General features: G+C 45.4%; 1 protein-coding gene across 10 annotated transcripts in view; it reads right to left on the bottom strand.

Annotated features, from left to right (window-relative positions):
- Positions 1-24,265, bottom strand: part of LMO1 (LIM domain only 1) — a 514,229-nt gene that overhangs the window by 13,971 nt on the left and 475,993 nt on the right. The gene's annotated exons all lie outside the window — the stretch shown is intronic.

The raw sequence follows: 24,265 nt of genomic DNA, 5'->3' as shown, positions 1-24,265 counted from the left end.
TCTGACTACCTTAAAAATTAAACACCATATTCTAGCCCTAAATCAACAAACGTACTGAAGGTATCATTAAAACTTGGTGTTGGAAAAAATCAACAAAAGTAGCTGAAAACCATAATCCCATACCTAGAAGGTCAAGAGTCAGCAAAACAGAGGTTGGACTCATTGCAATATAGTTTTTAGTGCCTAGTCTGGGTCTGTATGCGCACCACTCTATAGAACAGTGACAGTCGCCAAGCCTCATGGTGTGCTTTCTAGTTTTTCCCAGGTCCCCATCTCGTTGTGTTCTTTAGCAAAGTACTCAGAGTCAGTGATAAGCATGCTTACCTCCACTCCTTGGTTCAGAAATGCATGCTTGTAATGATCTGCTCCTGTATCTCTTCAAATGGTTAATACCCAAGCTATTACACTGCCTTGGAGCGATGCCTGGCACCGTGGTGCCGTAATTTGTATTCTCACTGGCAACGTTGTATTACACCATCTGTCGTGTTAATCAACCACATCAGCCACTACAAGACTGACACCACAGTTCAAAAGTGCTGCTTCTGAGGTAAAATGACAAAATAATGTAGTGACAGTGACGACGGATTAAAACTAAATTTAGTTTACCCAAAAGCTAAGTGAAAAACGCAACTCTAAATAGCACAAAATCCAAATAGTGTTTTATTTACAAACAGGGCACACAGCCCAGAAGAATCACGGTTAGAAACGTATCCAACAATCCAAAAATGCTAGAGTATGATGATTTCATACACCAACTCCTTTCCCAGAATAGGTCAAGAATATGCTTAATTCCCTGGAGCTATTTCACAGTAAGCCATTATTCAACGTGCTATTTTGATGCGTTGCCATTTTGCAGAAGCTATTTTTCACTAAGCTATTTTGAGTAAATTCCTAAAAGTGCACTACTGTGCAGATGTGAATTAACCACATAGGAGGGTATTCAGTGCTGTGAGCATGCTGTTGCCGCTTTGGTGATGCGCACTTTCTTAGGTAAAACACATTTTATGTACAAACCCCTTCAAACGCACCACACTTCAGCCCACTTACTGCCGTTCATTGAAGACCGTGTGCTCTTCAAACACTGCCTCACGCTCTCTGCTGAAACATGCTTAGAAAGAAACCCTGCCTGCAGCTAATTAATCATCCTATGAGCTCACAGCGCCATATCCTTAAGTGCAAGAGGCAGAAATAAAAATAAATTCCCTTGTCATGGAAAACACTGAACAAAACAAAGGAGCCAAATAATAAAGTAAGGGCACTTAATTGTCTAAACTAAAACCCCTTCAGATTGAGACGCCTCGTGCCTTAAACGATTTAAAGGGCACGGTTTAAGGCACAGCGGCAAAGCATCTCACGGCTGAAGAGTGAGTTATTGATTTATAAAGTGCTAAAAATGGACACCATGACTCTCCACTCTAAATGTTAGAGCACAGAGTCGAGATGCTAATGGAAGGCCTGGGTGAAATGTCTTATTGTGGCTTTCCGATAGAGCTGGAGTATTTTTTGTCATTTGGCACCTGTAGAGAGAAGCACTGCAACACTGGGTGTTTAGGAGAATGCTCATTTTTACACGGGACATAACTCGGAGTACTCAACTAATTATGTTTGTGTCTTTGGGTTGTAGGACATACTCTGCGAGCTCACCACGTTCTGGAGGGAGCCCCCATCATTTTGCGTCACGTCACTGTAAGGCCATGGCAGTATTGTGTTGTATTGCATGGTAACATTTATGAAGCACTTACTAACCCTATGTAGGGCACAGAAGCACTTGCCTACATGAGTAACATACCACACTCTGAAGTGCACGATTGGAAGTGTGTTGTCTTTCTTTTGATCCCATTTGGCAAGTGATTCCATGTGGTGCGTGATGACCACTGAAATGCAGTTTTGTCATTTGATGGAAGACTTAGGAGAGTGATACATGAAGTGAGAGAGATAGGTGCACAGTTTATGTTTTTTCAGTAAGCTAGCAGCTTTGAGCATCTCTGCAGGTCCCTTTATTGTCGTTTGTAATGATTGTAGTCGGCGTAGCTGGTCCCTGCGCTGGGTAGTCCATTTTGAGATATTTTATTTGAAGTTTATGATAATATCCTGGCAGGGATAGGTTGGCATGAGAAGTAGTGGAGAGATCTGCTGGGATGAACCTTGTTAATATCGTCCTTTATCTGAGTGTCAAATTGAGATGTTAAAATCAGTTGCAATATATAGCTTTTCACACCTGCAGCTGTGGACTAAATTAAATTCCTCCACTGGCTAGCAGCATGTAGCAGACCGCTTCACTTATTCCATGACTGTGCAGCTGGTGACAGGTAGTTTAACTGCTGTGAACTAGTACAGTACTGGATGATGGACATGACCTACAGCAGTTTTTTTCTTTTTTTAGTGTATGTCAAGCAGTGTAAAGGAATCATTAGGTAGCCTCTGTGAGCTACATCCAGCTGCCAACCGCTGAGTGTCAAGGTATTAAAATGAATGTGGACCAGGAAGGATATATATATATATATATATATATATATATATATATATATATATATATATATATATATATATGTTTTGCATTGTAATTGCGTGCACATACCGTTTACCACTCTTGATGAGGCATTGGAACAGTTTATGGCAGACAGCATGCTGCCCCTGAACACAAGGTTAGAGGTTTTTTTTCAGTGGTTATTGTTGGTTAGTGGGATTACTCTTATGATTGATTGTTAGGACGCCATTCCATGCATTTAATTCAATTCTTTTGTGGTGGATTAGCCAATATGATTTAGGAAATCAATTATCATAATCAAGCTTAGGGCCACACATCGTTCCCTTCTCGCTAATAGATCAAAAGACGTTTTAAGATGGCCGATTCTGTTCTGAAAAGGTGCCCTAGCCACAAAAGTGCTCCTATCTGGACTCTAGTAATGTGTGCGTCCTTTATAAGTGAGGGACGTGGCATCAGCGCATTAGGCAAGAGTTGTAGCCCGCCCACCTCTTTCAATGTAAAGTGTGTCATCTGTAAAGAGGTAGGCATAAGTCTACCATCTGGAAAGAGGAGGGCGAATAAAGAAAACCCCGCTAACTAGGATGACGTAGTAAATACACGCATGATTGTTTTGGGAGGCGCATGCGGTGGCTCAATTTCCGACATCAGTATAAGATGAATCAATGAGAAAGATGTCTGAGAAAATGAAAGGGACCATAGACTCAGTGGAAGAGCTCCGTTAATGATATCAATTAAATGATTTCATATGTATATGAATATTTAACTATATAATCTAGATATGAAATTGTGCCACTAGATGTCACTCTACTCTTAGCATGGAGTGAAACTTTTTTTTTTACAAATAGATTTATCTCTATTTCCAGTATGTTGACAGCAAAGGTGTCATGAAATGCTGTGCAAGTAATAGGATTCTGCATTCAAATCATTCGTCATTTGCGACGTCTATGGTTACAGAACATAGGAAACTTGCACAGTTTTGTAAACAACTTATTTTATAAGTGTGATGGCTGTGTTTGAGGGGATTTGTTCATGAGTACCTAGTTTAAGCAGTTTAGAGCAGGCGATCTTAAATTGTAATCCTGATTTCCATGCTTGACCAAGTTGTGTGAGCCTTCTTGTAACAACTGCATGTATATGGGCAAATGAGGGTGTTTACAATCAGGCAAGCATTTCTACTAAGCATTATAAAACACTGCGCATTTGCATATACTCGAAATAGTTCACGGTACGGAGGTATTTTGATGGATATTTCTTTAACATGAAGTTTCTTGAACTGTCTTTTTTATTTAAGTAAACTGTCAATGCATCACCAAGATGCGGGGAAGAAAATATTAAAAGGGGTAGATCTATTAACGTTGGTCCGACGTTCACGCAGCGCAACACAATCCACCAGGCACTGCATAAAGGCTGGTCTAACAGATCAGTGCTTGGGTCAGTTTTTTAAGTACTTTGTGGGCTTGTCTTATGGGTAGGTGGGCCGGTTTTTACTGATAAATTCCCTGATGGTTCCACAAACATTGCCTACAGGAAACACAAATGCATGTAGTCTCCATACCTTGCAAAATACCCAGCGTGTATTTACAGGTTCAGAACTGAGCTGAGTTGCAAATGTGTGCCTTTTTTCTTTTTAGCTATCAGGGCCCGTATTACAGAAGTGCCCCCTGGAACACAACGGGTGGTTGCACCCTCGGGGCACTTGGGTTTTACAGAAGGGGCCACAAAAAATTGTGTGGCCCCTTTTGTAAAACAGATAACATTGGTGCACATGTAACATCAGCGCTATCATTAGAGGACACTCCCTCATTTCCATGGGGGTGCGGCCCCATGAAAACGAGGGAATCTCTTTGCTTATACACCTGTGCCGTATTACTGATGTGTCCACAGAGGCAAACATGCCTTTAGGAGGCACACTGAAAGTGTACCTCCTAAAGGCAGCCCTCTGGAGGGATGAAAATGGGTCTCATGGACCCTGCCGGACATCCCCTTGCAGGCAGTGGTCACTCTTTGAACCCACCTGCAATCTCTAATCCTTACAAAGGGCAGGCAGGTTTCCGCCTGCATGGAGAAACATGGTACAACTTTTAAACAGCAGCTCTGTATTTCTCTGGAATGCAGCCCTTGGGGCAGAGCGAGTTCTCGGCTGCCCTGAGAGCAGCGCATTCAGCGTTACGGGGTGCATTTTCCCTGGGTGCATTTGGTGCATTTGCCTAAAGGTGTGCCATGGCGCAAACACGAAAATTGCGCCATATCTGTAATAGGGTCCCTGCTTCACTAACAGCGGCCACTTTTTATTTTGGTGCCCCATGGCTATTTTATGTCCCAGTCCAACCCTGTGTGCACCTGGCCTTTATAATGTTTAGTAAATATTTGCCATATTTTTGCATTACGTTGTGCCATGGTGTTGCCCACGTAAATCCTTAGAAAAGCTTCCCCAAAGTGTCATATCTTGGTGGGAGTAGCTCTTTTAATGCATGTGCAGCTGATGCTCAGCAAGGCTAACAATAGCAATCATCTCCCCGGGGCGGAGAAGGTGGTTTGACAACAGAGCAAGTTAGCCAGGCTAGGACCCCACAGGTCATCAACAGAACTGTCAGGCAGCACTTTCAATTGTACAAGGTGGGCATATAATGCTACTGGGTGGTGGGGCTAAGGTATCTCAACAGAGTTTGTGACCGCAGACATGAAAGTGTGATGGACAACTCTACGCTACGGGTGTAGAGTTACAAAGTACTATCTCCAAATACTTAAATTAGACCAAGGAACAATGCCCTCGTCATTGCTTAAACCATGACTGTGAGCTGCACAACATCAAGTCTGTCAGGGCATTATGTGCTATATGCGGTCAAAGACATTTAGCTTGTCAGCGAGTTTGTAAATCACCCTCTCACAGGATGCAATGCGCGACAGTTACGTGAGACACTGGTCAATGGAGGGCAGTATCTGCGATCTTAAGTGATGCACTATGCATACTTTTGCTGTTATCACGGATGTCGTTATCCTTTCAGTCTGTAATTCATCATGTTTGTCTAGTCACATGCATCATGAAGGAACTCCAAGTTTTTCAATGCAAGAACAATCAAGTCAGTGCCAAGAGAAGCTCTTACTACATATCAGTCCAGTCACAGGATATTCTGGGAGAGGTCCACAGGACATGCAACAGGTCATAGTCATTTTGCTGACATGTCCAACATTTAGTGTGCAACAATAAATCCACCCTGTGCAACTTGGACGGAGTCCAGTACCACATACACAGCATTTTAAAATAAAGGAACTTGGACTCAAAGATACACCTGTCATGGGCATCTAGCAGGGCTCTCGAGTCCTCCTCAGTTAATCTATTCATTAACCCCTGCCCAAAAATAGTCTGTCGATGTGGGCGATCCCTTTCAGATCCCAGACCTTCCAGTGTATCCTACTACACTGAATACAGGAGGATAGTTGAGTTATGTATCAGTGAGTAAAGGACAAGCTTTCAATGAGCATACTTCTAATTGGGTTGTCAAGGTCTCAGGGTAATGATTTATTTGAGTACAGAAGGACCATTCCATGCACAATGTTCAATTGAAAATGTTCTAGACGGACCCACAGCGGAGGCAGCTCCAAGCATGGTAGCAGGTGAACTAAGTACGAATCAGCATAAGCCACACAATATGTATCCATTTGCAGTGGCACTTCCAGGCAGCCTGCAGAATTTCAATCTTGATCAGGCACCATTCTATACAAATGACTTAATGTCCCTGTCAACCTTTGTCTTCACAAAGGCACATATCAGGATAAGAGCATGTCAAACACATAACTGCAGCTAATTGCATCAGGGTGCTACAGCCATCTTTAATATTTGGATCCTATCCCATGAGGAAAAGTTGAAGTGAGTCCACAGTAGCATGTCATTTTGGGTTTTCGAGATTAAAGGATTCAGATTGCGCTCCACCATGCACTCTAGACCCATGTTAGTTTTATCTTCAGGGATGTAAGACTCTTAGCTACCCAGTGCATACTATGCAGCCAAGACTGGCTCTGTTAGTGATCTGTGATATGGGAAGAACCTAACACTTCCCCTGTCATATTTGATATCCTGACAGGGTCGAGAAAGAGTCGATCACAAGCATGAGTACGGAGCGGGGTCTTAAGTTCAGTGACTGAGAGCAAAATATGTCAATCACCCTTATCCCCTAAGTCATACTTATTATGGTGGACAAAGGTTCAAGGGCCAAGAGAAACAACAATGAATGGCAAGCTTCCACTGCATCGAGAGAGACTGCCAGCATTTTCAGGGACTACCTCCGGTTTGCCACGATAGATTGGCCCAAGGCCTTAGGTGGTCTGTATAGGATTGACCAGGTGCAAATCCCCCTTGCATATCTTGTATGAGGGATTGAAACACCTTTTGGATCTTTGCAGGGAAGAACTTTGACAAACTCTTGACATGTGTTTATTAAGAATATTGAATGGGACCTCCTGTGGTAGAAGAAGTCCTTCCCTCCTTTAATATCGAAGAGATCATTGTCCACTTCGAGGTGTGTCCAGCCCAAACAGCAAGTCAATTCAATCTCTTTATATGCCTCAGACAATATGTGTACTAGCAAGTCTTTGTATGTTTTGTAAAACTCACCCGTAAAGCCATCTTAGTCAGGGGGTTTACAGTTGGGAAGATCCACTATGCCTTAAGCAGTTTCTTTAACAGCACTCTCCCTCTAAAAAGCTCATCACTGCTGAGCAAAAGGTAGGGTATTTTAGCTGTTTCAGTAAGCCTTCCTCTGCAGCTCTTGTATCCTCTTAATCAGAGTGATATAGATCCCTACAGTACAAGGCAAAAGTTTCTGGGATTTCCATCAGGTGTGTTGGCAACACAAAGCCAGGGTAATTTATAGCTGCCACAGCTATTTGTGACTCTCACTGTTGAAGGTGTAGTGCCAGTAGTTTCCCAACCTTCTAGCCCCTGCGGTAAAGGCAGTGCTTCAGCATCACAAATCCCCATTTAGATTGAGGGGTAAACTGTATATTCAGAGATTATTTGATGTTATCAAGACAGTGGCCAAGTACAGTTGATGCATTAGTACTGTACTGGGCAGTGAACTCAATAAGTTTCAAAACTAGCATGTCTTTTCACATTACATCGATTATCATTAGCCCTTTCTAGTTAGCTTTATCAGCCCCCATAACAACTGTGCCGAAGATACAGAGCCCAAATTGATAGCCTTTTATATATTGATATGGAATCCATTCATTCATAACTTCATTTCGATCAACAAGGATTATAAAAGTGCAATACAAAATACACACTAAACGAGTATTTTACATTTGAAGCTGAGCAACTTCATGCATATTTACTACATATTCCTGTTTCACTCGCCACATGACAGTTTCACCATATAATTGAGAAAAAAAGCACAAAAAAAAGTAGAGCCACTTCGGCACTGTTGTAAAAGCAACCTTACCCTCATCTGGACTTGCCTGTACCCTGTTGCTTGCCTCTGCTGGAGTGAGTCCTGATCCTCAAGCGGTGCCCCCCAGGTCCTAGATCCTTTTCTGGCATCAGAGTGTACTCCTCACATCCCAACTGTGATTCCCTCAGAAACAATGCAGCACGATACAGGATCTCCCATCCCAGCGCCTCACAGCTCCTGAAGGACGTCTCATTGGAATGGATGCAGCACCTCACAGCACAGCTCCTGATTGGCGGCTCCATTGGAACCAAAGCAACTCGACGCAGTATGATGCAAGATCTCACATCTCAGTCCAAACAACCAGGTAAACTGTCCAGTTGGTCAAACTCGATTCTGTACCTAGCCCGCACTCCATCGCAGTTAGCTTGACCTTGTGATTTTTGTCCTGGTCCAGCACGAGTAGATAGACCAGTTGCCTCTTTGTGCCCTTTGTTGCTATTTTCATTTTTGTCATTATGCTATCATTTTATGTATTAAAATGTACTCTCAATTTTTAGATTGGTGAGAGATCTTTCTTGTGTAGTGTTTTCACTTTATTTATGTTTGAGTGCTGCAGAAATACTTTACACATTGCCTCTAAGTTATGTCTGACTGCTTTTGTGTCAAGCTACCAGAAGGTTAAGCACAATTTAATTTAGTGATGTATTGTGGTTTACCCTGACGAGAGCTGTGGTTGTTGTTTGAGAAGATATCTTACCCCGCTCAACCAATAACCCTATTTCACACTTCAGTTTCCAGTCCCTTTCCACTATTAAGCAGGTAGGTCTGAATTCAGTGAATGTTCTTGAAGGTCAAGAGAAATAGAACATTTTGCGGGTACTGGGGGCATGCTTAGTCCTGACAACCAGAATCAAGTTTAAGGTCTTGACTATCCATCTACTGACACAGCACCTTGTGAAGAAAATACTTTTCAAAGAGTATGACCTCTCCACATCTCCTCAAGCCAGGTACATAACTATCGGACCTGTGGCTTCTAGTGGAACAGCATGGTGTCCAAGGAGGGAGGACTAAGGGGTCAAGGTCTGGGATTTGAAATGTATTTACTGGATAAAGTGTTGCATAGTTTTCCACAAAAGATAGTGGGATCGACACATAGTGCAAGAAAGTGGAGAGATCACCAAAGGAAAGGCTGTTGTGGTAAAAAGGGTACAATGAAGCTTGGTACTGTCAATAAAACAGACCTTGGGGAGAAAGAGATATGATGTAAGAATAGTCAATGTATATGGGTGCAGTAACCAGGTAAATATCGCTTCTAAGGAAACACTGGGCAGTATCATAGGATTGTGTTATCCAAAATATTGCATGAGTATCCTACATGTTGGAAAATTAAAAATAACTGTTATCCATGGGCTACAACCCAGCACCATGGATCAGCTTAAGCCGGGCACCTGACAAATAAATGAATTCAGTGTGATTCCAGGGTAAATGAGAAGCTTGAGATTGCTTAAATCTAGGAATTGGCCGTGGAGGGGCAACAGGGGCTGTGGGGTTGGGCGGTGGTCATACTGAGATGAGTGTGACCCATTCAAGGGTGCGAGAAAAATCGGGCATGAAACCCATACTGGAAATAGTTGCAGTTAGTGTTAAAGAAAGACACATTTCAATTCTACAAAAAGCTTTTCCAAAACATACACTAACATTGAGACTAGTCTGAGGTATCAAAACATTAGTCCAAGCAAATAGTCCATATGGGTGTGGAAGGGGGAGTAGAAGCCTAGGTGCATAAAACATAGTGAAGCAAAGGTGCAGTTGATTGCAGCAATTTAGCACATCAAACGGTATGCAGTCAACAGAAGGCATTTGGAAGCATCTAATTTAGGCATGTTGCCCATTTAACCCAGATGGACAAGGAGTAACTTCTCCTCCCTCATCATGACCTGGGAGCTCCGAATGAATGACATCCAGGATGGATGGATATATGTTTGGGATGGTTCTCCAATTAGGTAGATCATAAAGGTTGGCTGGGATCAAGACCTTCTGTCTCCTGAGAAACCTTTAACAGCCACCCAGTCTCTATTCTTATTGAGAGCATCAATAATGTAGTGAATACTTTTTTGTCCAGTCATCTTTTACCCCTCCCATAGCAAGCATCAGGATCTCTAGACAGTTTTTGGGTGTCTCTAGACATCTGTGGAAGGTAATCTACATCATCATGCTCGGAGTGGGGATGAGTCATGTCCATCATTTCAGGCTGAAAGAAATCAAACAACTTTTTATGGCTTTGTGTTCCATTTATTCCAATATCCTTTCATCGATGATGATTACCATTGTACCTGGTTCTAGCAAACCCTGTCTATTGTCCCATTGTCTCATCCATCGGTGTAGGGCAAGGAAGTGACTTCATATTGCATTTGACTCAGAAGAGTAGTCAGCAGAAACATGAATGGGCATTCTTTTTCATTGCTTGCAATATGAGCCTTGTGTGTTGATGATGAAGACGCACTATGCTAGGACGAGGCCTGCTCAAATTAAAGACTTTGCTTGGGGCCTGTTCAGTTTCAATATGCCCTTTGGAACTCCCGTTATTCTGTCAAGTCAATTTCTAGCAGGTGTGACAGAAAGGGTTTCAGAAACTCCATCAGGCCTTCCTTCTTGGCCTTGGCAGGGATGTCATAGAAACTTACATTGTGTTCAAAAGCAAACTTTTACATTGGTGACCTTGCATTTAAGATTGCATAGCTGCTGACCTCATTCCTGGACAACGTCCATGCTTAATACTACCTCCAAGAGCAGCCTCTCTGGATCGTGTCCAGATGACAGTGGAAAGCACCAGATCTGAACTTATTGATTTCACTTCATCAGAGTTGTCCTCCATTTTGGATTCCATGTTCCCTATGGGCGTGCCATTTGACATGAGCCTAATGTGTGACTGTGGTTGATTTCTCCGTGTTTCAGAAGATGGTTTGCTTGCCCCCAGGGGCAATAGACTGCTGCATACTTGTAATTGCCTTGGAGAAAAGTAGCTGATGTGCAGCTTTAGCAGCTGACGTGGGTGCCTGGTAAACGAGGAAAAAATAACACTGCTGCTGAATTTAGGATCACCTACAGTATCTCGGTGGACCAGCTTGGGCACCTGATGTGTTAGTCGATCCTCCAGAAGCCAGCCAGCACCTTCCTATACAGTCACCAAATGTGTCGGGAGCAATAGGGAGATAATACTCTTCAGTCATAGTTCTATTTCATTCTTGGCCTACCCTATCATGTAATTAACCATAGAGAGCAAAGGTCTGTATACAGGAGGGTTCTTGCCACACAGGCATGTAAAACATTTATGAGGTTGTGATCAACTTTGACACTCTAGGCGATCAAGGGTCCAGAGAGATCCCAACAGGGGTTCTAGCAATTGGCAAGATTGTTGCACATGTATAGGGGAAGGAACCGTCTTTATTGCACAAGTATTGGTTCTCAGATTTCCCCAGCTCAAGCAGGACTCCACAAAATGTCCAAAAAAGGCCTCTGGAGACAACCCAAATATAAATGGGGTTGGTGTGGGGGGGGTAGGAGCAGTGGAAGGTCCACAAAAGGAGCACAGAGAAACACAATGTACTACAGACAGCAAAAGTGTAGCCAGACAGCAAAAGTCTAGGCAAATAAGAAGCATCACCAATATAATGGCTCCGAGAGACATAAGTGAAGGTTTCAGCGTGGCTAAAATGCAAATGGTATGGCAACATTGTAGACAGGAAATGAGGAGTTTAGAAATGACAATGAAAGGAACATACTGTAGCATTGCCTAACTGCTGAAAATAAGGGTCACCCAAGTGTGATTAGAACAGCGTGGGTGACTCAATTCTGAATTAATCATGGTTGGAGGAGACTGGTGAATTAAAAAATTATACAGTTCCTACTAAGGGGCCACATATTGAAGCAGTGTCACATCACTGGAAAGAGAGCCATTGTTCGACTTGTTAACAGCCTAAACCCCAAACCCATGAAAGAAAACCTGAATAGTGTGCAGTGATCACATCCATTGGATTAAATTCATTTTGTTTCTCTGGGTGGAAGATAATTATTCATGCAGCACTACATTTCACATGTTCCCTTCCTAGCTATTCAAACTCCAGTTAGGTAGTGGGAGTATTCAGCTACACTTGGTAACGTTTTGAAAAAGTTTTAGAAAGGTGCTTGACAGGTGATGCTATGGCTAGTGGCATACCAATAAGGAACCCATATTTCACTATGAATATAATAGATGGGTGATCATAATTTGAATCCTCTTGATGTCAAACTGCTTCTTTTGCCAAATGTGAACCGAATACCTTGAGTACTTGAGTTTTGAGACTATCTTGATGACATGCTGGGTGTGTCCATCCAATTAGCTTAGTGTGATTGTTCAAAGTACATTTCATTGGTCGAATCTGTCTAGGGAAGCCAAAGTGACACACTAAGGAAAAACAATCTGGTACCTTTCATTGAGCCAAGCACCTCTGATTGACAGGGTAACAAGCTTGTTTCAAGCCACATTTATGTACTTTTTAGAAGGTCTCTGTTAAAACCTACATAGAAAGCGTTTATGCAGGCTCTAGCAGGGAGAAAAAGATTAGGAGGGGGCAAGTTGGCACCAGCCATTGTTGGCACCTTTGAATCTTTTTCATTTGAATCACACAGAATTAATTTTGGCATCCCTGTGAGTATTGATCAACATCTCCACCAGTGTATATTCGAGGTAGGTGGAACCACTGATCTCACCCCGGAGACATTGAGGATGGCAGTCACCGATATTTTCTGAAATAGATGATATAAGGTGCTGCTAGTCGATATTAAGGTGCTGCTGAGCCAGCAATTAGGTGGCTAGCCTTTCTTAGGTGATTTCTTGTATTTGATAAAGATAATTAATATTGCTTTTTTGTGTCAGTGGTATTTCTAGGAGATTGGCTAGGGATTCCAGAGAACTTACAGTTGCATTCTTACATGCTGATGGTAAAATTTATGATATTGGTCTTTCTAGTATTTCTAATCTAGGAGTCTGAAACAACCTCTGGCTCGCAGAAAACTTGAACCTCCAACCCTAGCTTTAAGAATAGATAACTTTGCTATGATTCTCAATTTAAAGAAGCAAGGATGCTCTGGAGAATTAAACTGATCAATTTAACAAATTGAAGGAAGGTGGCTTTCTAATGCCATGGCTACCCCCATTTTGTATCTTTTTGTCAGTGTGTTTTTTACTGTCTCACTGGGATCCTGCTAGTCATGACCCCAGGGCTCATAGTTTGTGGCCTATATGTATTGTCAGTATGCTTGACTGTGTCACTGGAACTCTGCTAACCAGAACTCCAGTGCTTATGCTCTCCTTGTTTACCAAATTAGTCACTATAGTTTAGTGACTCCATATTCCAATTCAGATTGGAACACTGGAACCCGCCTTATAATTTCCTAGTATATGGTACCTAGGTACCCAGGGCATTGGGGTTCCAGGAGCTCCTTATGGGCTGCAGCATTTCTTTTGCCACCCATAAGGAGCTCATACAAACACTCCTTCAGGACTGCCACTGCAGCCTGAGTAAAATAGTGCACACACTATGTCACAGCCATTTTTCACTGCACCAGGTAAATTATGAGTCACCTATATGTCTAACCTCCAGTTACTGAAGGCTAGGTGCAAAGTTACTGTGTGTGAGGGCACCCTTGCACTAGCAAAGGTGCCCCCACGTTGTCCAGGACCAATTTCCTGAAGTGCGTGAGTGTGGGGACACCATTATAAGAGTGCATTACATACTTCAATACATATACGTAGCTTCACAATGGTAACTCCGAATATGGCCATGTGAGGTGTCTAAGATTGTGAAATTAAATCCCCAATCCAAATCTGGTATTGGGGGGCCAATTCCATGTACCCTGGGGTCTCCACCATAGGCCCCAAGTACTGTCAAACCAGCTCTCTGAGGTTTCAACTGCACCCCTAGCTGCTGCCAGCTCACAGACAGGTTTCTGCCCTCCTGGGGATTCAGCATCTCAATCCTGGGAAGACAGAACAATGCATTTCCTTTAGGAGAGGGGTGTTACACCCTCTCCCATTGGAAATGGGTGTTACAGGCATGGGAGGGGTATCCTCACAGAGCCTCTGGAAATGCTTTGAAGGGCATAAACGGTGCCCTCCTTGCATAATCCAGTCTACACTGGTTCAGGGACTTCCAGTCTACAATGGCGCAGGGACTCCCAGTCCCTGGTCTGGTGCGAAACTGGACAAAGGAAAGGGGAGCGACCACTCCCCTGTCCATCACCACTCCATGGGTGGTGCCCAGAGCTCCTCCAGAGTGTCCCTGGTGTTATCCATCTTGGATTCCAAGGTGTGGGGACCCTCTAGAATCATCTGAGTGGCCAGTGCCAGCAGGTGACGTCAGAGACCACTCCTGATAGGTGCATACCTGGGTAGGTGGCCAGTCCCCCATTCAGGGCTAATTAGGGTCTCTCCTCTGGGTGTTTCCTCATATTCGGTTTGCAAGACTCCACCAGGACTCCTCTGCATCCTCTGCTTCGGCTCCTGACCATCAGATCAAACTCAGAATGCTCCAGGAACCACTGTAACTACAACAAAGTATCCAGAAAGGCTACTGTGACCCTGCAACTTCAGCTCCAGCCAGCAACTGCAACAGTTTCCAGGTTGTGCACGCTCTGAGGATGCCTGTCTTTATTCTGCACCAGAGGGTCCGAAGGAATCTCCTGTGGAGTGACGGAGTCACTTCCCTGCTTCAGCAGGCACCTCTCTGCAACGACAACCGGTACTCTGGGACTCCTTTCCTGTCGACGGGCCCAATCCCTGGAACACAGGTGGTGAACTGAAGTGATCCTGACTGTCCAAAGGTCCAGATGTCCAAATTTGGTGGAGGTAAGAACTTGCCTCCCTGTGCCAGACAGTAAGCCTGTGCGTCACGTCTTCTGCAGCTCCTTAGGCTTCTGTGCATTTCTTCCAAAAGTTCTTCATGCACAGCATAGCTCAGGTCCCCCGCACTCTATCCTGCGACACCCAGCTCCCTGAGTTGTTCTCCGGCAGTGTGGGATCCCTTTGTGTAGTGCTGCAATGACCACATCATGCAACTCCTTTGTTCCCGTGTCCTGGGACTACTGTGGGTGGTGCCTGGTCTTCTGAGGGCTCTCTGAATTGCTGAGAGCCCCCCATGTCTCCTCAGTCTGAGTTGAGACCCCCAGGTCCCTCCTGGGCTTGCTGGTGAAATCCAGCGACAAAAACACCCTGCATCCAAGACTCGACGTGGGACATCTCTTGCACCAAGCAGGAACCCGCAGCTGTCTTCTTTGGTGCATTTCTGTACTTCTCTTCTAATCCCGGAATCCACTTTTGCACCTTCATCCAGGTTGGCAGGGGCTCCTGTTCTTCCGGGACTCTTCATCGACTTCTGAACTTGGCCTCCAGTCTCCACAGGTCTTCAGGTCCAGGAATCCATTGTTGGTTTCTTGCAGTCTTGCTTGGTTTTTGCATAATCCTTTGCCACACCTTCTAGTGTGTTCTGAGGAAACTTGCTGTACTTTACTCCTGCTTTCCTGGGCTCTGGGGTGGGGTATTTTACTTACCTTTGGTGTTTTCTTACACTCCCAGGGCCCCTCTACACACTACACTTGCCTAGGGGGGAAACCAACATTCAAATTCCTCTATTTTAGTGTTTATTTTGTGTTGCCCCTAGGCCCATTGCAACCTATTGTGTTTTTCACTGTTTGCACTATTTTCTGACTGTGTACTTACCAGATTTTGGTTACTAGTGTATATATTGTGTATAATACTTACCTCCAGTAGGAGCATTGCCTCTAAGATATTTTTTGGCCTTGTGTCACTAAAATAAAGTGCCTGTCTTTTATTGTGTATAAGTACTGGTGACTATAGTGGTATTGCAAGAGCTTTGCATGTCTGCTAGTTCAGCCTTGGCTGCTCTGCTACAGCTACCCCTAGACAGCCTAAGCTGCTAGACACTGCCTACATTTCACTAAGGTGGATCACTGGACTTGGTATAAGGTGTAAGTACCTCTGGTACCCTCTACAAACCAGGCTAGCTTTTCACACAAATTAATACCAACTATGCTGCCATTAAAAGTTACAAGGGTTATGAATAATAGACTTCCTATTTTCCTTTCACTGCACTCAAACTGTGTTAGATAATGATGCAAAACAGGAACAGAGACTTTAGCCTGATAACAATGCTCTATTTAAGAGAGGAAGAGTCTTATTTAAAATTTGGGGACAGAGTACTCTGTCAGAAACGTGGAAGAGTACCATGTCACCAAACTCCAAGTTTGCCAGCTCTATTCAGAGTCTGGCGAACCGTAATGATTCTGTTGGTGGAGCCTCTGCTAGCTCTGATGGCGGAAACCATTGACAAATGGCACCAGGGACATTAGACCATTGGTCTAAATACCTCTGTATGGCCACCCTAAGGCAGACATTCTGAAAGACTTTTTCCTGTTTAAGGCAGCCAAGAAAACCCTGGCGGGCTCAAACCTTAAAACAATTAACTTACTCCCACACACTGGGAGAAAACATTCGGTGTGTCAGGTACATTCGTTTTTAGTTTTAGATTTATAAAAAAGATTTAAAAAAAAAAAAACTTTTTGTGCATGCACATTGAGGATGGTCTCAGCACAGCAAAGCTACAGTGTATTCAGTGTAGCACTCACCGTGGCACATCCTCTAAAGGCCTAGAGGGCACCACTAGGTAGATGGAGAGCTCTAAATATGGTGAGCTGTAGTCTGCCAGACCAGTGGAGTACATTCCTCCACTACCCTGGTATAACAGGTCCTAATTGTTGGTAAAAAAGTAATGTATACTTTAATCAGACATCTGTTAAAGAGAGACTGTTTCAATAGCTGAGTGTTGGAAATGGCCCTTTCTGCAGGGTTATCCCCTACTGATGTCTGGAGACAGGGCTGGAGTGAAAGGGTGTTGTACTTCAATTGAAAGGGTTCTTCTGAAGTTACCCCTGAGATCTTGCCCCTCATTTTTAGAGCACCTTTAGGAACCGGTACTGAATCTTTGTCAGAAGGACTGCTGTTTGGCACAAAGGACTCATCTGGAATGCTCTTCTGCGGTTGTCCTGTTACCAGCTGTTGCTGGGTGGCATAAAGGTCTCCCTGGATTGCTTTTCTGAGTGTTGCCCTGCTGCCAGCCTGTTCCCTGATTCCGGATTTCCAAGGCACTGTGGGACTGCTGGGGGAATCACCATTGCAATTGTGGATTTTACTGTGCTGGTCTACCTGCCCACTGCTGTTTGCCTGCCTTCCCCAAGTGTTCTCCCAGGAGCTCAGCGCGTGAGGAGCACTGTGCAGTACTCCTGGTTTGGCCGTGTGACTTTTACTAATGAACAGTGCTTCATTTGGCTAGGGATCATGGCTTCTTTCTTCACCAGATCTGAGATGTGAGTCCTTTTATCCTGTTCTATAGGGATCTGTGTGGGTGGGGGGGGTGTGCTTCATCCTTCACAGCTCAAGGGAGTATTTTCCCTCATTGGGCAGTACATGTGGTGCACATCGCCCTCACTGAGAGCACCTGCTGTTTTCACTTTAGGGGCTGGTCCCCTTCAGCAGGGGAAACCGCGACGTACAGCAGATGACCCGTGGAACCATCTCCCTGCTGACAGGCACCGGAGCTCAGAAGTCCCCCTCTGAGTCCTACCCCCTTCTGGTTGGAAAGCTGCAGCACCAAATAGAGACACTCCAAAGGAGACGGTGTGCATGCCTTTCCCCCAGATTGCGAATCGGCATGAAGTCGCTGCCTTCCCCAGCAACGTGCTCTCAAACTGCCAACAGAGGCTGCACCAAGGCTATAGAAGCTGCCTCACACACAACTTTACCTACCCTTCAACACGTGGGCAGCTTCTCTCTTAGAAGGCTCCGGAGGGTCTTGGACATGTTGCGGCGTTGGTGGTACTGTTGAGAAGCTGCATTTGGCCACACCAGCTCTGCAAGTTCATGGGCAGCCACACTTCATTGTTTTCCAAGGGGGGCCCCCAGCAACTACCACCTGCAGAATTCAGCAGTTTCTACATCCCACTCCCTTGTTTATGGCCATACCTGGGGATTCTTGACTGCTATCAGGTAACTGTGACTCTTGCTGCATTAACCAATTTGTAGGAATAGGCACCACACTATGTGTAATAGGCACGCGGGTGTCTCTGAGTCCCTTGCTTATTGATGAGTTTTCAGATATCGCCAAATAGGAGCCCAGGTGTGCTGAAACCTAGGGTTCTCAGAGGGAATTATTGACCTACATGGGCTAATTGTTGCTGATGACCCTAGGCTGGCTTTTCTTGATTACGGTGATTATGGTAACTTGTGATGATTTGTGTGTTCTCATTCATTGTCTTCTGCATTTTAGCCCTAAATGTTCACTGCAGTATGTTGTTTTATGTCTTGCTTTGACAGGTTAACAAGAGATGTAAAGTGTAGCTGCATAATATGCACAGGAATTGTGTTTTTATGTGCAACATGTAAGTCTTTCTCCTATTCCACTCATGGTGATGATCGACCATTGCCAGTTAGCAAAGTAATCACTGATTTATGTTATATTGGTCTATAATTTGTGCACAATACACTATGGCCCTCATTCTGACCTTGGTGGTCTTTTCGCAAGACCGCCGTGTTACCGCCGCGGTAAAGACCGCCGACCGCGGCGGTATGCCGCTGCGCGTATTCCGACCGCTGGGAGCGTTCCGCCGGAATACCGCCAGCAGCCACACTGGCGGTCGGCGGGAAAGTGGAGACTGGTCAACCTCCACCGCCACGCCAGCAGAACACCGCCCCGAGAATTACGACCCACATTTCTGTGTGGCGGTCTTCTGTTGGCGGTCTTCTGTTGGCGGTCACGTCCCTATGGCTCCCGTCGCCTCCCGGAGGACCAACGCACAAGGTAAGTTGATCGTCCGTGAGGGGAGGGGGTGGGGGGGTGTTGTGTGATGTGTGCGTGCATGGGGGTGTGCGTGTGAGTGTGTAGAGGGGGTGTGTGAGTGCGTGCATGCGGGCGGGGAGTGCTGCTGTGCCTATGGGCAATGTGTGTAGTTCGGAGGGTGCGCATGTCGGCATGTATGTGTGCGGGTATGTGTCCCCGTTGTGTATGTGTGTGTGTAGGGGGTGTGTATATGTGCATGTTGGGGGTGTGTGCATGTCGGGGTGCGTGTATGTGCATGTCGGGGTGGGGGTGGGGAGGGGGTTCGTACCACCTCTGGGGGGTGGCAGGGGGGTGGAGGGTGTGGGGGGAGGACTCGGGGGGGCAGTGGGGGGTGGGGGAGACCCCTATCAGTGCCAGGGAAGGAATTCCCTGGCCCCGATAGTGCCTACCGCCATGGTTCGCATGGCGGTTCCCGAACGCCAGAAACCGCGGCGGTAAGCAGGGTCATGATACCGTTGGCGGTCTTGGGTCGACCGCCGGACCGGAGTGCGCAGACTCCAGCCCGTCGGTCATGACCGCCGTGGCTGTCGGAGTGGGGAAGTGGCGGTCGGTCGCGGCGGTGACCGCCGCGGTCAGAATGCCATTTTTAATACCGCCGGTCTGTTCGCGGTCCGACCGCCGCCTCTCCGCCGACCGCCAAGGTCAGAATGAGGGCCTATATATTGTGTGAAGTCTTTTTGTGGTGTTTTTATTGTGTCACTGTTATGAGGGTGTTGCACAAACGTTTTACACATGACCTCTAAGGATAAATCTGACTTCTCTGTGCCAAGCTACCAGTGGGTGAGCATGGGTTATCTTTAGTGTGTAACTTACTCGCCCTGACTAGAGTGGTGGTTTCTGCCTGCCTTAGGTGTATACTCTAGCCAAGCATAAACCCCATTTCTAACACTGATTAATAGTATCTGCTGTTATTTGCCTATTGTGTTCCATGACCACTTCGGTGGCAGAAAAATCAATTATTATTATGTTGTTCAGAAGAAAATAAATGTGTGATCTTAAGAGCTATATTTCACATTTTGTTAGACCTTTCGGCTCTTGGCATGGCTTTCTCTGTTTTTTTAAGCTTCTGACATCCTGTTACGATCCTGTGCTGAACTTTGTTTCTGCTGTTCTTAGGACTCAGGGCACATTACCACTGCTGACCAGTGCTAAAGTGCAAGTGCTCTCTGTCTAAATTGGATTGGTAACTGGTTTATCCATAATTGGCATATTTGATTTACTGGTAAGTCCCTAGTAAAGTGCATCAGAGATGCCCAGGGCCTGTAAGTGAAATGCTACTAGAAGGCCTGCAGCACTGATTGTGCAATCCAAATGAGTAGCCCTGTAAACACGTCTCCTGCCACTGCAGTGTCTGTGTGGGCAGTTTTAAACTGCCATTTGAACCTGGCAAGTGCACCCACTTGCCAGGCCCAAACCTCCCCATTTACTACATGTAAGTCACTCCTAAGATTGCCTCAAGGTAGCCCCAGGGGCAGGGTGCAGGGTATTTAAAAGGTAGGACATGTACTGGTATCTTTTACATGTTCTGATAGTGAAACACTGCTAAGTTCGTTTTTCACTATTGCAAGGCCTATCTCTCCCATAGGATAACATGGAGATTGCCTTAAAATATCCTTTAAGTGTAATGTCCTATTGGGAGCAGATAGAGATGTGAAGTTTGGGGTCTCTGAACTCACAATTTAAAAGTACATATTTTGGTAAAGTTGATTTTTAGATTGTAAGTTTGAGAATGTCACTTTTAGAAAGTGGACATTTTCTTGCTTAACCATTTTGTGCCTCTGCCTCTCTGCTGAATACATGTCTGGGTCAGACCGACAGTTAGGCTGCTTGTGAATTCACTCTAGACAATAACTCAAAGGGACCTGAGGTGTGTCCTGCATATCCTGATCGATCTTCCTGGGCTAGAGTGGATTGAGGAGCTGACACTTGCACCTGAATAGGGCTGTGCCTGTCCTTACACAATACAGGGCCTCATTACGACTTTGGCTGTCTCTTTGGAAAACCACCGAAGTCGCTGCAGGTAACAGACCGCCAGTGCTGGCGGTCTGTTGTTCACCCAATTAGGAGTCTTTGGAGGACTTCCGCCCATTTCTAGATGAAAGTCCAACTCCGAAGAGGTGGTTGCATTGCCAGCAGCGCCACAGCAGCAAGACTCCACCCACCGTATTCCAAGCCGTAATACGGCTTGGTGGAGCCCTATTGGCCTGGTGGTGCTGGCGGTGCAGGACCCAGCCCCTCCTGGATGACCGCCTTGATGGAGAAGGTAAGTGGTCATCCGAAAGGGGGGGAGGTGTCTGTGGGTGCGTGTATGCGGAGGGGCAAGGGGTTGTTGTGAGTGACTGTATGTGGAGTGGGGAGGGGTGGTAAATGTGTGCATGTATGTGATTGAATGTTAATGTTAGTGTGCATGTATGTGCTTGTGAATGGAGGGGTGTGTCTGCATGTCTGCGAGTGAACGGGGTGTGTCTGCAGGTATGCTAGTGAGTGGTTGTGTCTGTGTGGATGAATGCATATGCTGAGGGGTGTGTATGTGAATGCATGCGTGCGTGAAGGGGTGAGGGGTGTCTGTAAGTGTGTAGACAGGTGGGGGGATGTGTGCATGTGTGTGGACATGTGGGGGTGCGTGTGCCGGTGTCAGGAATGGGGATTCCTGTCACCAGGTGCGTGTCTGCCAGGGCTCGTGACGTGGCCACCGCCACGGAAAGCCTGGTGGTCTGCAGCCACATAATATCCTGGCCGGCAGGCTAAGTCCTGCCGCCAGGTTGGAGGTGCACACCGCCGGCCGCGTCAGTGAACCCACACCAGCGTGCCAGGCAGAGTTGTGGTGGTTTGGCATCTGCCAAGCCCCACAACTTTGATTTGGTGGTCTTAACTGCCGGGTCCGCGGTGGTCAGACCGCCACGGTGACGCTGGCGGTCTGATGACCACCAGCCTCGTAATGAGGGCCACAGTCTCCAACCCCCTGGGGTGTGTCTGGGGCCAGGACAGGGAGAGGCAGGTTCTTGTGCACTACAAAGACTTTCCTTTGAAGTTTGCCAACTTCAAAGGCAGAAATGGGTATAAATATTGGACTGCTGACCCCACAACTTCAGAATACTTCTGGACTGAGGACATTCTGCCAGGGAGCATTGCTGGATGCTTGAAGAAGAGCTGTCACTCTGCCTGTTTCTTTGCTGTGCTGGCCTGCTCCTGCTACTTCTGCCCTGGGAGTAAAAGGACTGGACTTTGCTTTCTACATCCTGATTTCCAAAGTTCTCCTAGGGCTTGAACTGAGCTTGCCTCCTGTTAGAAGTCTCAGGGACATCAAAGACTGCATCTGCCAGCACCTGGGCATTCTTGCTGAGAGTCCTGACTTGCCAAGTAGTGCCAAATCCAGTTCCTGGGCCCTAGGGAAGTGAGTTCTGGTGAAAAACAAGAAGAACCAGGCACATTGACTCCAGATGACTCCAGAACTGGCGCCGCTGCTCAACTCCATGCCGCTACCTGCATCTGAAATTTTGGTTCCCCACTGAAATGCAACAACCACAACTGACGCCGCAGATCTGGCACCGCTGGCCCAAAACCTCTGCAGTGCCTCTGAAGTCCAGTGACATTGTGAGTCCTGAGTACTATGTCACTGACATCCATGACACATGACTCCGCTGCAGTTCCTGTGGCCCCTTGGTGTGCCCGCGACTCCAAGAGGTCACCCCATCGCATCTTGACCCACCCGATTCATCGGCACCGTCAGAGCGTAAGGAACCAACACTTTGCCACTGAAACTGCATCACCTCCCCAATAACCATGAAGAACTGACGCCTCACCTCCCCTGCTTTGCAGTAAGAAACCAATGCCTCACCTCCTCGGTAGCAGAAAGGAACAGACGCCGCTCTGGTTCCAGCGACACCTCACCTGCCTGACTCCGTGCAATATTTTTATTTTCCCTGTTTCTAAGGTACTGTACCTAGGGTCTGAGTGACTCCATGACCGGTGCTGCACTCCCTCATGAGTGGGGTTGAACTGTTGGGAACGACTCCATCAACAACGTAGTGATAGAAACACAATAGCTTCAACTGAGGCTAAGTGCTTTATTGGGATTTAATGTTTAAAAATTCATATATTTGCTTGTGTACATTGAATTTTTGTTGTTTTAGTCTTGTTTTACTTAGATAAATATTGGATATTTTGCTAAACTAGTGTGGAGTACTTTTGTGCTGTTTTCACTGTGTTGCTCTGTGTGTTGTTATAAATACTAAAACCATTGCCTCTGTGATAAGCCTGACTGCTTGTGCCATGCTATGAGCGGGGTGAGCAGGGGTTATCTTAGGTGTTTGACTCCCTTACCCTGACTAGATTGAGGGTTCCTTACTTGGACAGGGTGAAAACCATTGCCAACTAGAGATCCCATTTCTAACACATCTGCACATGAGGATAAAAGCACAAGCTTGTGAAACTAAATAAAGCACTGGTACTGAGAGAAGGAGCTCACTAGACATGCACATTTGCAGTGCGAACCTTTCTACTGATTGTGAATGTCTTTTACTGCACCACTGCCCTTATGAATAGCAAACTAAATCAAGTTCAGCATGCAGCTGAGCAACAGTTTATTATTACAAACTATCATACAAATTACACATTATTTTCAAGATTGACGTTCCTAATGACAGTTTTTTGAGTATATATTATAGGGAGAGGAGAAACTCTTTCATTCACCACACTTCATCACTGGGTGATGAACTAGGTCTATGGTTCAAAAGGGGGAGTGAAGCATGAGCCTAGTAGTATATTCCATCACGGACTCTAACTGTTTGAATGTTGATGCCCATAGAAGGATTACACTTGTTTATGGAATTTACTCTTGGGGCCGTTAGGAATGCACATTGTAATCCATATGATTTTTCAAGCAATAGTAATGGTTTTGCACTTTTCAGTTTTAAGAATAGCCATGTCTTGATGGTATAGTACACCCTGAAGAGTAGGTACAGCTGCGTTTGTGCACCATCTGTATCGTGCAGCACCTTCAATGAACTGATGGAAAGATAACTTGCAGCACAAAAATAGATGGTAGACGTGATTAGGGTGTCGCTAGGGTTACAACTTTGACTTGCATGTTTTATCTTTGACTCTTATGCCTACCTATTGTCGGCATTTGTATATTTTAGAAAATAGTGACAAATTTTACACATAGTGCACAATTTTCATGTAAACCTTTCTAAGAACTAATCATGGTCAAATGCTGTTTGATGGCACATCTTATGATGTCATGAGGATCAACAGTTACTATTAGTATTATTACCTTCTATGATATCATCTGCGTCAGCAGTTGTGTGAGGCCACAAGTTGTTCGGGTCAAATGACAAAAGGTAGGAGCTTTAAAAAACAGGAATATCCACCTTGATTGTGTCACGTTTAAAGGTAGAATTACAGTGTGATGGCGATGACGCTGAGGAAAAGCTTTCCAC

The sequence above is a fragment of the Pleurodeles waltl genome, chromosome 3_1 (genome assembly GCF_031143425.1).
Source record: "Pleurodeles waltl isolate 20211129_DDA chromosome 3_1, aPleWal1.hap1.20221129, whole genome shotgun sequence".
NCBI lineage: Eukaryota > Metazoa > Chordata > Amphibia > Caudata > Salamandridae > Pleurodeles > Pleurodeles waltl.
This window is presented reverse-complemented; position numbering and strand designations above follow the sequence as displayed.